The sequence below is a fragment of the Ovis aries genome, chromosome 6, assembly GCF_016772045.2.
Source record: "Ovis aries strain OAR_USU_Benz2616 breed Rambouillet chromosome 6, ARS-UI_Ramb_v3.0, whole genome shotgun sequence".
Lineage (NCBI taxonomy): Eukaryota > Metazoa > Chordata > Mammalia > Artiodactyla > Bovidae > Ovis > Ovis aries.
In genome coordinates this window covers 88,810,155-88,823,778 of record NC_056059.1, presented here as the reverse complement: position 1 = coordinate 88,823,778, position 13,624 = coordinate 88,810,155, and the positions used below count along the sequence as shown (strand labels likewise).

At 44.2% G+C, this 13,624-nt stretch overlaps 1 non-coding gene across 1 annotated transcript; it reads right to left on the bottom strand.

Moving 5' to 3' along the window:
* Positions 1–1,616: 1,616 nt before the first annotated feature.
* On the bottom strand, positions 1,617–1,688 carry TRNAC-GCA (transfer RNA cysteine (anticodon GCA)). Its single transcript has one exon. It is a non-coding gene; the product is annotated as a tRNA-Cys (tRNA).
* Between the last annotated feature and the right edge of the window lie 11,936 nt (positions 1,689–13,624).

Genomic DNA, 13,624 nt, shown 5'->3' with positions numbered 1-13,624 from the left:
ACCAACTCCCGGAATTCACTCAGACTCAGACTCATGTCCATCGAGTCAATGATGCCATCTAGCCATCTCATCCTCTGTTGTCCCCTTCTCCTCCTGCCCCCAATTCCTCCCAGCATCAGAGTCTTTTCCAATGAGTCAACTCTTTGCATGAGGTGGCCAAAGTACTGGAGTTTCAGCTTTAGCTTCATTCCTTCCAAAGAAATCCCAGGGCTGATCTCCTTCAGAATGGACTAGTTGGATCTCCTTGCAGTCCAAGGGACTCTCAAGAGTCTTCTCCAACACCACAGTTCAAAAGCATCAACTCTTCAGCGCTCAGCTTTCTTCACAGTCCAACTCTCACATCCATACATGACCACAGGAAAAACCATAGCCTTGACTAGACAGACCTTAGTTGGCAAAGTAATGTCTCTGCTTTTGAATATGCTATCCAAGTTGGTCATAACTTTTCTTCCAAGGAGTAAGCATCTTTTAATCTCATGGCTGCAGTCACCATCTGCAGTGATTTTGGAGCCCCAAAATATAAAGTCTGACACTGTTTCCACTATTTCCCCATCTATTTCGACTTTTTCTCCATCTATTTCCCATGAAGTGATGGGACCAGATGCCATGATCTTTGTTTCTGAATGTTGAGCTTTAAGCCAGCTTTTCACTCTCCACTTTCACTTTCATCAAGAGGCTTTTCAGTTCTTCTTCACTTTCTGCCACAAGGGTGGTGTCATCTGCATATCTGAGGTTATTGATATTTCTCCATGCAATCTTGATTCCAGCTTGTGCTTCTTCCAGCCCAGCGTTTCTCATGATGTACTCTGCATAGAAGTTAAATAAGCAAGATGACAATATACAGCCTTGACATACTCCTTTTCCAATTTGGAACCAGTCTGTTGTTCCATGTCCAGTTCTAACTGTTGCTTCCTGACCTGCATATAGGTTTCTCAAGAGGCAGGTCAGGTGGTCTGGTATTGCACACTTAACTTTAATTTATCCCTTGGGGCCAACTGTGCGCAGAGCAGGACAGTCATCAACAACTTACACCAATTTTCTGGAGTCTTCTAGAACAGCTTGGCTAAGGCCTGTTTCAAGGTCTGATTCAATCTCTGCTTTCCTCAATGACTGGGGTCTCCTGGCTGAGTGCAAAGTCCACACTGCTTTTAACAGCTTCAATAAACACCTGTTTATTCTCTGCAGTAAGAATACCTCTTTTTTTCCCAAATAGCTCCATGTACATGTAGGATGCATATGCATACAGGGAATCTGTGAAAACATTTATAATATTCCTTGTCCTGAGCTCTAAGGTTTGATTGAAGGCCACCAGCCCCACCTTTTGGGCAGGTTCTTGCTGGGGATAAGCTTCTTGCTTTCATGACTTGGTCTGGGAGGTTACTATTAATATGTATCCTGCCAGCCTTTCCCCTTCTTTCATAAAACTCCCTTTATCTCTGAACCATTCCTCTTCAGCATCTGGGAGAGGTTCCCTTCCTAGGTTGTAAAGTGAAGTCGCTCAGTCGTGTCCAACTCTTCGCGACCCGGTGGACTGTAGCCCACCAGGCTCCTCTGTCCATGGGATTCTCCAGGCAAGAATACTGGAGTGGGTTGCCATTTCCTTCTCCAGGGGAATCTTCCCAACCCAGGGATCGAACCTGGGTCTCCTGCATTGCAGGCAGACGCTTTAACCTCTGAGCTACCAGGGAAGCCCAGGTTGGGGTGACTGGAATAGATCATGTCTAAGCCTCCCAGGCTTCCCAGGTGGCACTAGTGTTCAACAATCTGCCTGCCAATGCAGGAGATGCAAGAGATGCGGGTTTGATCCCTTTGTCCAGAATATCCTCTCGAGAAGGAAATGGCAACCTACTCCAGTGTTCTTGCCTGGGAAATCCCATAGACAGAGGAGCCTGGTGGGCTATAGTCCATAGGGTCACAAAGAGTTGGACTGACTTAAAGACTAAATAGCAACACTCTAGAGGATTGCCATTTGATTCCCTTAGAATGTATAGTCTGAAGCTATGTGGAGTGTATGTAATGATTGGCTGACCAAATGTTAATTTTCAGCCTCCTTTAGCAGGGTTCTAGAAGCAGCTACTGCCCGTAAGCAAGGAGGCCATTCCTTAGCAGTTGATCTAATTGTTTATGGAAATAAGCAAACACCTGAGTCAGAGGCTCCAGTTTTTGAGTGAATATAGCTAAGCTGGTAAAGAATCCTCCTGCAATGCAGAAGACCCTGGTTCAGTTCCTGGGTTGGGAAGATCCCCTGCAGAAGGGATAGGTTACCCAGTCTAGTTTTCTTGGGCTTTACTTGTGCCTCAGCTAGTAAAGAATCCACCTGCAATGCAGGAGACCTGGGTTTGATCCCTGGGTTGGGAAGATCCCCTGGAGAAGGTAAAGGCTACCCACTTTAGTATTCTGGCCTGGAGAATTCCATGAACTGTATAGTCCATGGGGTCACAAGAGTTAGACATGACTGAGTGACTTTCAGTTTCACCCAAAGGGCAATTGCCCTTCTCTCAATAACGTAAAGGATGAAGAATTTAGTTAAATCTGGGAGGGCTGTGATAGGGACTTTCAGTAATTGCTTTTTCAGTTCTTGAAAGGTCCCTTTGCATCCTGAATTCCGTTCAAAAGGATCATGATTTTTTCCTTTCAACTTTTTCATATAAAGACCTAGCTATTAGACCATAGTTAGGGATCCAGATGTGGCAGACCCAGCCATCCCCAGGAAACCCCATAAACTGTCTTCTGGTTTCAGGAGAGTCAGGGCTGCGGATGGTTTCTTTCTCTCCCTGAGGTTAGGCTTCTCTAACTTGCTATGTTAGAACTGGACATGGAACAACAGACTAGTTCCCAATAGGAAAAGGAGTACGTCAAGGCTGTATATTATCACTCTGCTTATTTAACTTATATGCAGAGTACATCATGAGAAACACTGGAAGAAGCACAAGCTGAAATCAAGATTGCTGGGAGAAATATCAATAACCTCAGATATGCAGATGACACCACCCTTATGGCAGAAAGTGAAGAGCAACTAAAAAGTCTCTTGATGAAAGTGAAAGAGGAGAGTGAAAACAGTGGGTTAAAGCTCAACATTCAGAAAACGAAGATCATGGCATCCGGTCCCATCACTTCATGGGAAATAGATAGGGAAACTGTGGAAACAGTGGCTGACTTTATTTTTCTGGGCTCCAAAATCACTGCAGATGGTGACTGCAGCCATGAAATTAAAAGACGCTTATTCCTTGGAAAGAAAGTTATGACCAACCTAGACAGTATATTAAAAAACAGAGACATTACTTTGCCAACAAAGGTCCGTCTAGTCAAGGCTATGGTTTTCCAGTAGTCGTGTATGGATTCGAGAGTTGGACTATAAAGAAAGCTGAGCGCAGAAGAATTGACACTTTTGAACTGTGGTGTTGGAGAAGACTCTTGAGAGTTCCTTGGACCTCAAGGATATCCAACCAGTCCATCCTAGAGGAGATCAGTCCTGGATGTTCATTGGTAGGACAGATGTTGAAGCTGGAACTCCAATACTTCGATTACCTGATGCAAAGAGCTGACTCATTTGAAAAGACCCTAATACTGGGAAAGATTGAGGGCAGGAGGAGAAGCGGATGACAGAGGATAAAATGGTTGGATGGCATCACCGACACAATGGACACAGGTTTGGGTGAACTCCAGAAGTTGGTGATGGACAGGGAGGCCTGGTGTGCTGTGGTTCATGGGGCCACAAAGAGTCAGACATGACTGAGCGACTGAACTGAACTGAACTTGCTATGAGAATGAAGTCTAGGAAGGTCACCCTAGTTTGTGATATTTGAGCCTCTTTCTTGGATACCTTATATCCTATATCAGCTAGAAGGTTCAGGGTGGTTACAGTATTTTTGTCAGAGGCCTCTTTAGTATGGTAATGTCATCGGTATACAGGAGGGTATCTGGTAGGTAGATCTTTAGCTAAAGTTTCACCAAAGATGGTAGGGGAGGTAAAATTTTTGAACCATTGGGACAGGTCTTTTGTTGTATGCTTGAATCCTCCACTCAAAAGCAAAACATTTCTCATGACTCTGGGGCTAATGGAATGCAGTTATGGGTCTTTTAAATCTAACACAGATATCAGCTCCTGGTGGATAGTAGAGTGGCCAGCAGAATGTAGGGATTAGGTACTATTATTATGTATGTCCTAGTGGCGTCATTAACTGCCCCTGAGGTCTTGTACCACCCAGTATTCCACATTGGGTTTCTTTACCCTTTTGGGGTATTACGGGCTGACTGGTATGGTCTAAGAAGGCCCTGGTGAATTAGATCCTATCTAACAGGGGCAATGCCCAACAGGGCCTCCTGATAGAGAGGATACCATTTTCTATTGAGACACATAGGGCTGAATTTTAGATGGACTATCGGGACTGGCTCCATCAGCTTGTTACACCTGTTCCTGGGCCCAGACCTTGGGATTTATTTTATTGACTTATTTTTGAAAATAGTTTTAAATATTTAGTATATTAGGAAATGACTTTTTCTTTGTTAGGCTGCATTGGGTCTTAGTTGTGGCATGCAGGATCTTCATTGTGTCCAGCGGTATCTTTCATTGTGGTGCATAGACTCTCGTTGTGCTGGCATGGACTCGTAGTTGTGGTGCAAGGGCTTAGTTGCTCTGTGGCATGCGGGATCTTAGTTCCCCATCCAGGGATCAGACGCTCATCCCCTGCATTGTAAGATGAATTTTTACCCACTGAATCCCCAGGGAAGTCTCTAGACCTTGAGGTTTACTCCAGGCAGATTGACTTGCTCTATTTGTGGAGGTTCGTCCTCAGCCATTAACATTATCAGGGCTTCCCAGGTAGTATAGCGGTAAAGAATCCACCTGCCAGTGCAGGAGATGTGGGTTGGATCCCTCGATTGGGACGATCCCCTGGAGAAGGAAATGGCAACCCACTCCAGTATTCTTGCTTGGAAAATTCCATGGGCAGAGGAGCCTGGTGTGTTATAGTCTGTGGGGCTGCAAACATTGGGCACAATGGAACACAAGCACACACACACATTAATATTATCACTTGTGCACTTTGGCTAAGGAGATGTCCATCTCCAGTTTGTCTCCTATTAGGTGGATAGCAGTCCCCAGTTTATGTAAGCTGTCCCTTCCTAGCAAGAGTAGAGAGCATTCAGGAATGCATAGGAAGGAATGGATGAGAGTGTATTCATCTGATTTGCATTCTAATGGCTCTATGAATGCCCATACTTGAACCTTTCTTGATATCCTCATAATTCTGTGACTGAGATTGCCTGATCTGCTGTTCAGAACTAACTAAGCTCCACCAGTGTCAACTAAGAATTTGATAGGCTTTCCCCCCGTGTCCAGTGTCAGCTGGATCTCCTCGAGAGTCATTTGGAGTGTCAGCTTAGGAGCTTACTGACCCATCATTCTTCATCTGTTTAGAACATCTGCCATCAAGGCTAGAGGTTAGGATCTGCCATTTACATCCTTCTTTGGGGGCACTGAGGACATTCTCTTTTCCAGTGTCTCTCTTGTTTATATGGGGTACACTGACTGGGTCCTAGTTTCCTTGGTTTGCTATCCCTTGGAGGGGAGTGGAAGGGGGTCATTCACCAGAGTTGAGAGTCTTTGTGAGCAGTTAGTCCACATTCCAGCGCCAAGGGTTGACATTGGAAGGCAATAGCTGGGAGGTGGGCTTGCTGCTGGGCCTTTTTATCTTCTACCTTTTCTCCCTCTATATCTTGGTTATTGAATACCTGGTAAGCAACCTCAATTAAGTAAGATGTAGGTTGCGTTATCTGGGTCTATTTCCAGTTTCTGAAGTTTATGCCTAATGTAGGGGGCACCTTGGGAAATGAAATACAACCTCAGGATTGTGTTCCCTTCCAGTGACTCAGGGTCAATGGTAGACCAACTTGGTCTGTTAGGTAAGTGGCACAGCTGTCTGAAACAGGGTCTTCTCTTTCCTCCTTTTGGACAAAAAGGAGGAGTTTTTAGTCTTCCTGCCAGGTGAGGGCTAAAAGCATGAGGGATTCCCATGGGGTAACTCACCAGATTGCTGGGACAGCTGGTACTGCAGGCCGATAGCAGGAGAGGAACCCATGGAACCTTGGTTGATAAAGAATTACCCAAGGTTCGCCAGACAAGCATGAAGCGGAGGGGAGGTTGGGTGGTGGGTGTTTCCTGTTCTGTTCACCATCTCACAGGGCTTCCTGAAATGGGGTTCATGGTTTTGTGGGCGGTTCATAGGGCTTCTCAGCTCATTTCAGAGAAACTAGTGTTGACAGGAAGAGGTCAAGTTGCTACCTTAAAACACTTCTGCACTTAGGTGTCCCAGATGCTTTTTCCTGAACTCAGATCCTGCAACCTCATTCATTCATTTTGTCATTATCTGGACCTTTTCGCTGTTTGGCTTCTTGGCTCACAGGGGCGGCCTTTTTTATCCTTACCAAACAGAAAGTGACTATGGAGAATGGTACTGTTGACCTCTAGAGGTCAGAAAGAAGAGCAAAAAGCCTTGTAAAAAGTGTGGCTGCTACTGCCTTGTACAGGGATCAAGAGGATGGCCCGACTGGCAAGAGAGCAAGCAACACCACCAGGGCTCCCTCTTTTCCATAGATCCTACCATCCCTGAGCATCTGGCACCGTGAGACGGCAGCAAGAGGCAGAAGCAGACATGTACAATTTTTAGTTTTAGACTCCCAGTGATGCCACAGTGTAATCTCCTTGGGGGGCACAGTCCAGACTGCTCTGAGAGCTATACTGTGGGGGCACCACACCCAGGTACTGCATTGCTGGGTTGTATTTCGCTGAAGGCTGTTGCTGTTCTGCCTCATCAGAGTGTCCTCAGAGAAGAGAGTAGATCCTCACCCAAACCTTCCAAAGCCTCTACTGTCCTCCTGCTAGAGCAGGAGCAAGTCCAGACTTTAGTGGACAGGTGCTAGTGAAAAAGGCCATCTGGGTTGCCAAAATTTGTTATTAACCTGCTTGAGTTGGGTGCCCAAAAGGGTCCTCCTGCCTGGTGTTGTTCCAAGCAATAAAATAAGACCAAGTTCAGTCCAGAAGCAAAGGAAATCTTTCTTCTTTGATCAAAGAATAGAGAGGTGTGAGTTCATGCTCTAGAGAATACATTCTCCCTGAAAGGCCATCAGCAGGGAAGCTTTATAGGGTTCTTGTCAGCCGGGAGCGGGGAGGGCAGAGTTCTTGCAAGTCAGGTGCAGCTATTTTTCTCACAGCGCAGCACTCCAGATTGCAGAGACGGGTACACCATCTCTGTACAGTCCTGCCAAGCTAGAGTATTAGGCACAATCATTTCACACTAGAAACTCTGGTGTGAAGTGCCAAGTGCAAGGCCTCTGTACACAGCACCCTATGAGCAAGTTAAATTAGACTAAGCACAAAGGCAAAATAATTAGATTTTATTTTATTACCCAGATTCTATTTTTGTTTCCTGGGCTTTACCAGTGACACATCTCATGGATTTCTTTCTTTATCAAAAGCATTTGCTTTTGCACATTGATCACAAGAAAAACCTGCTTTATATTTATTTTGCCAAACAAATCAGTTTGCATTAAAGATGTTCCTTAATGGAGTGCTTAATTGCATATCCCAAAATATGTTCTGCAAATCTTTAATTCTGAACACTGGTTTTTAGGATGGGAATAGTTGTTATTTAATGAAGATCTTTTATGATTACATAAGTTTAAGTGATTCTAGGAATGTAGAATGTCTTTCTCTTGCTTCCAATTTAAAGTTACTTTAAATATCTCTTGAGTTATTTAAGAGTCTCTTGAGCCATGTATCTGTTGGGCGTGTTGGTCCTGGGGTACAGGTGAGGCTTTAAGCACTGTTTGGTCCTTTTGGTGAAAAGTGGTTCAGGGTTTGCTTGGATTACAGAGTACTTTTTAAAGTATTTTGTCTGAAAGTCAGGCACTCAACCCTGGAAAATTGTGGGAGAAGATCTACCTTAATTTCAGGTGAGTGTGCTAAGTCTTCCCTCCCTAAGTGTCCATAGAACAAGAGAGAGCTGAAAGGCTAATCTGCACTGGACCTGCCATTCAGGGCAGGAAGTTGCAGAGAAATTCTGCATGGCTGGTGCCCTGCCTTTTCTTTTCACTATAGGCCCCTGGTCTTGAGAACACTTTGCCTCTCACTGCCCGCGAGTCTCACTGTCCTTTATGCTATCTCAACAATAAAATCTAAGTCCCAAAAAAGCTACAAAGAAAGATAGCAGCCCAGTCAAGAGGGACCAGCTCTCCAAGAGGGAAGGAACAAGTTGGACATACCATGGACATATAGAAATAGAAATACTAGGGAGGAGATTTCAGTTCAAGATGGTGATGTAGGAAGATCCTAGTCTCACTTTCTACTGGGAGGATACAGGAAATCTGTAGCTATATATGGAAGGGCATTCCCTGAGCAACCGAGCAGCTCCCACACATGTAGTGAATGAAGGAGGGCCCATATCAGAGCTGGTAGGAGAAGCTGGGACACAGTATTGCCATAAGCCCCATAGCCAGTACAGCAACCCACAACTGAGGAGAAACTCAGAACTTGGAGTTTTCCCCTGAGGAGTGAAGGCTTTGAATCCCACTTTAGGCACCCCAAATTTAAGACCTACACCTAAGAGATGAGCCCCAAGGCATTTAGCTTTGAAAATCACCAGGGCTCATGTCCACAAGACTCACAAGGCTACGATAATCTGTGAAACAATGCTTAAAGGGCTGGCACACTTGGACTCATCTGCACCAGGGCTCAGTGCAGAGGCAGCCCTTTGAGGGGCCCTGACTGTATGAATGAGGCTCATTTAGTAACTTTGAAGTGTCAACCTGAAGGGCAGACGTCTAACTCAGTACACATCTAGGGGCTTGCTGGCTGGTGGGCACCATCTATATGCTCTCCCTCTGCTTCATTCCAGCTGATAGGCACCTCTTTACACTCTGCATCTGCAGCTCTCCCATGCTCCAGAATACCTGTATCTCTCAGAGGGGAGATTTATATGCTTCTGGTTTATATGTCTTAGTTTTTGTGGCTGCCACTCAGGGGACAATTTCTGACTGCTTGTCTTTGGAGGCCAGGGGTCTTATGGTCTTGGGTCCCACAGGACTGTAATAATTGGAGAGACAGTTCTTGACAGACTACCATACCATTCACAACACTGCATAGATTGCAGACTGAAACACACTCCCAGTCTTTCTGTGAAAGAGACTTTTTTGCTTATCCAGGATCTTGGGTCTGAAGGGTAGGCTTCTGGTTTAGCATACATCTAGAAATCTACAGAGGTGCCCTCAGGAAACAGAGGCTGGGGTACATCGTTTTTGCACCCTTCTTCTTCTTAAATACAGCTCTCTAGTCTTTCCAGAAAGGAGCTTACACACTCACCTGTAGCCCCTGTTTTTGCAACTGCTAAACAGGTGATGTCACCAGATTGCCTGGGTCTAGTAGCCGACAGTTCCAGAGGATTGCATGTAATATTTAAAGTTGCTGCCTAAGAGTCTGGTTTCCTATCAGTCTTAACCTAGATGCTGACTGAGATCCTCCCTCTTTGGGACATTGATAGGTCTTGGCCTTCCTCAATTACTGGGAGCTATTAAAAAATAAATTAGGCTGCTTGGGAAATCACAAAGGTTTGAGAGACAGCCAAGACCTGGGCAGAGTTGAGTAATAAGGTTCATCTACTACACAAGGCCAACCCTTCAAGACTGGGCAAGGTGACTGTTTTAGCTAATGCATAGAAACCAACACAGAGATTCCAAAAAATGAGGATGTAGAGGAATATGTTCCAAAGGAAAGAACAAGATAAGACCTCAGGAAAAAAACCTTAATGAAAGTTCATTTCAGTTTAGTCACTCAGTTGTATCTGACAATTTGCCACCCATTGCAGCACGCCAGGCCTCCCTGTCCATCACCATCTCCCGGAGTTCACTCAAATTCACATCCATTGAGTCGGTGATGCCATTCAGCCATCTCATCCTCTGTTGTCTCCCTCTACTTCTGCCTCCAATCCCTCCCAGCATCAGAGTCTTTTCCAGTGAGTCAACTCTTCGCATGAGGTAGCCAAAGTATTGGAGTTTCAACTTTAGCATCATTCCTTCCAAAGAACACCCAGGACTGATCTTCTTCGGAATGGACTGGTTGGATCTCCTTGCAGTTCTAGGGCTTCTTGAGAGTCTTCTCCAACACCACAGTTCGAAAGCATCAATTCTTCGGCGCTCAGCTTTCTTCACAGTCCAACTCTCACATCCATACATGACTACTGGAATAGCCATAGCCTTGACTAGATGGACCTTTGTTGGAAAAGTAATGTCTCTGGTTTTTAATATGTTATGTCATAACCTTCCTTCCAAGGAGTAAGCGTCTTTTAATTTCATGGCGGCAATCACCATCTGCAGTGATTTTGGAGCCCCCCAAAATAAAGTTTGACACTGTTTCCACTGTTTCCCATCTATTTCCCATGAAGTGATGGGACCAGATGCCATGATCTTCATTTTCTGAATGTTGAGCTTTAAGCAAACTTTTTCACTCTCCTCTTTCACTTTCATCAAGAGGATTTTTAGTTCCTCTTTACTTTCTGCCATAAGGGTGGTGTCATCTGCATATCTGAGGTGATTGATATTTCTCCTGGCAATCTTGATTCCAGCTTGTGTTTCTTCCAGCCCAGCATTTCTCATGATGTACTCTGCATATAAGTTAAATAAGCAGGGGGACAATACACAGGCCTGACATACTCCTTTTCCTATTTGGAACCAGTCTATTGTTCCATGTCCAGTTCTAACTGTTGCTTTCTGACCTGCATATAGGTTTCTAAAGAGGCAGGTCAGGTGGTCTGGTATTCCAATCTCTTTCAGAATTTTCTACAGTTTATTGTGATCCACACAAAGGCTTTGTCATAGTCAATAAAGCAGAAACAGATGTTTTTCTGGAACTCTCTTGCTTTTCCAATGATCCAGTGGATGTTGGCAATTTGATCTCTGGTTCCTCTATCTTTTCTAAATCCAGCTTGAACATCTGGGAGTTCACAGTTCATGTATTGCTGAAGCCTGGCTTGGAGAGTTTTGAGTATTACTTCACTAGCGTGTGAGATGAGTGCAATTGTGCGGTAGTTTGAGCATTCTTTGGCATTGCCTTTCTTTGGGATTGGAATGAAAGCTGACCTTTTCCAGCCCTGTGGCCACTGCTGAGTTTTCCAAATTTGCTGGCATATTGAGTGTAGCACTTTCACAGCATCATCTTTCAGGATTTGAAATAGCTCAACAGGAATTCCATCACCTCCACTAGCTTTGTTTGTAGTGATGCTTCCTAAGGCCCACTTGACTTTCACATTCCAGGATGACTGGCTCTAGATGAGTGATCACACCATTTTGATTATCTTGGTTGTGAAGAACCTTTTTGGTATGGTTCTTCTGTGTATTCTTGCCACCTCTTCTTAAAATCTTCTGCTTCTGTTAGGTCCATATCATTTCTGTCCTTTATCGAGCCCATCTTTGAATGAAATGTTCCCTTGATATCTCTAATTTTCTTGAAGAGATCTCTAGTCTTTCCCATTCTATTGTTTTCCTCTATTTCTTTGCATTGATTGCTGAGGAAGGCTTTTTAAAAAATCTCTTCTTGCTATTCTTTGGAACTCTGCATTCAGATGGTTATGTCTTTCCTTTTCTCCTTTGCTTTTTGCTTCTCTTCTTTTCACAACTATTTGTAAGGCCTCCCCAGACAGCCATTTTGCTTTTTTGCATTTCTTTTCCATGGAGATGGTCTTGATCCCTGTCTCCTATACAATGTCATGAACCTCAGTCCATAGTTCATCAGGCACTCTGTCTAACAGATCTAGTCCCTTAAATCTATTTCTTACTTCCACTGTATAATGATAAGGGATTTGACTTAGGTCATACCTAAACGGTCTAGTGGTTTTCCCTACTGTCTTCAATTTAAGTCTGAATTTGGCAATAAGGAGTTCATGATCTGAGCCACAGTCAGCTCCTGGTCTTGTTTTTTTAGACTGTATAGAGCTTCTCCATCTTTGGCTGCAAAGAATATAATCAATCTGATTTTGGTGTTGACCATCTGGTGATGTCCATGCATAGAGTCTTCTCTCGTGTTGTTGGAAGACAGTGTTTGCTATGACCATTGCGTTCTCATGGCAAAACTCTATTAGTCTTTGCCCTGCTTCATTCCGTATTCCAAGGCCAAATTTCCCTGTTACCCCAGGTGTTTCTTGACTTCCTACTTTTGCATTCCAGTCCCCTATAGTGAAAAGGACATCTTTTTTGGGTGTTAGTTCCAAAAGGTCTTGTAGGTCTTCATAGAACCGTTCAACTTCAGTTTCTTCAGCATTACTGGTTGGGGCATAGACTTGGATAACTGTGATATTGAATGGTTTGCCTTGGAAATGAATAGAGATCATTCTGTCGTTTTTGGGATTGCATCCAAGTACTGCATTTCAGACTCTTCTTCTGGTGGCTACTCCATTTCTTCTGAGGGATTCCTGCCCACAGTAGTAGGTATAATGGTCATCTAGTTAAATTCACCCATTCCAGTCCATTTTAATTCGCTGATTCCTAGAATGTCGACGTTCACTCTTGCCATCTCTTGTTTGACCACTTCCATTTTGCCTTGATTCATGGACCTGACATTCCAGGTTCCTATGCAATATTGCTCTTTACAGCATTGGACCTTGCTTCTATCACCAGTCACATCCACAACTGGGGATTGCTTTTGCTTTGGCTCCATCCCTTCATTCTTTCTGGAGTTATTTCTCCACTGATCTCCAGTAGCATATTGGGCACCTACCAACCTGGGGAGTTCCTCTTTCAGTATCCCATGATTTTTCCTTTTCATACTGTTCATGGGGTTCTCAAGGCAAGAATAATGAAGTGGTTTACTATTCCCTTCTCCAGTGGACCACATTCTGTCAGACCTCTCCACCATGACCCGCCCATCTTGGGTGGCCCCACATGGCATGGCTTAGTTTCATTGAGTTAGACAAGGCTGTGGTCCTAGTGTGATTAGATTGACTAGTTTTCTGTGAGTATGGTTTCAGTGTGTCTGCCTTCTGGTGCCTCTTGCAACACCTACCATCTTACTTGGGTTTCTCTTACCTTGGACATGGGGTATCTCTTCACGGCTGCTCCAGCAAAGCACAGCCACTGCTCCTTACCTTGGATGAGGGGTATCTCCTCACCACCACCCCTCCTGACCTTGAACGTGGAGTAGCTCCTCTCGGCCCTTGAATTAACGTGACAAAGAGTTCAAAGTAATGGTTATAAAGATGAACACAGTGTGAACTTCAACAAAGAGATAAAAAATATAAGAAAGTACCAAGTAGAAGTTACAGATATGAAGAGTACAATAATTGAACTGAAAAAATACACTGAATGGTTCATTAGGAGACCTGCTGAAGCAGAAGAAAGAATCAGTGAACTCAAGGACAGGACAGTGGATTTTACCCAATCAGAACAGCAAAAAGGAAGGACAGAAAAGTACTAGAAAGGAGATAAACATCTGGATTAAATTATTAGGGTAATTTGGGTGATCCGTATGCTATATAGAAAATAATTTTATAGCTTAAAAATATGACTTAAAAATAAAAATATTCAGGACTTCCTGGTGGTCCAATAGTTAGGAATCTGCCTGCCAGTTCAGAGGACAGAG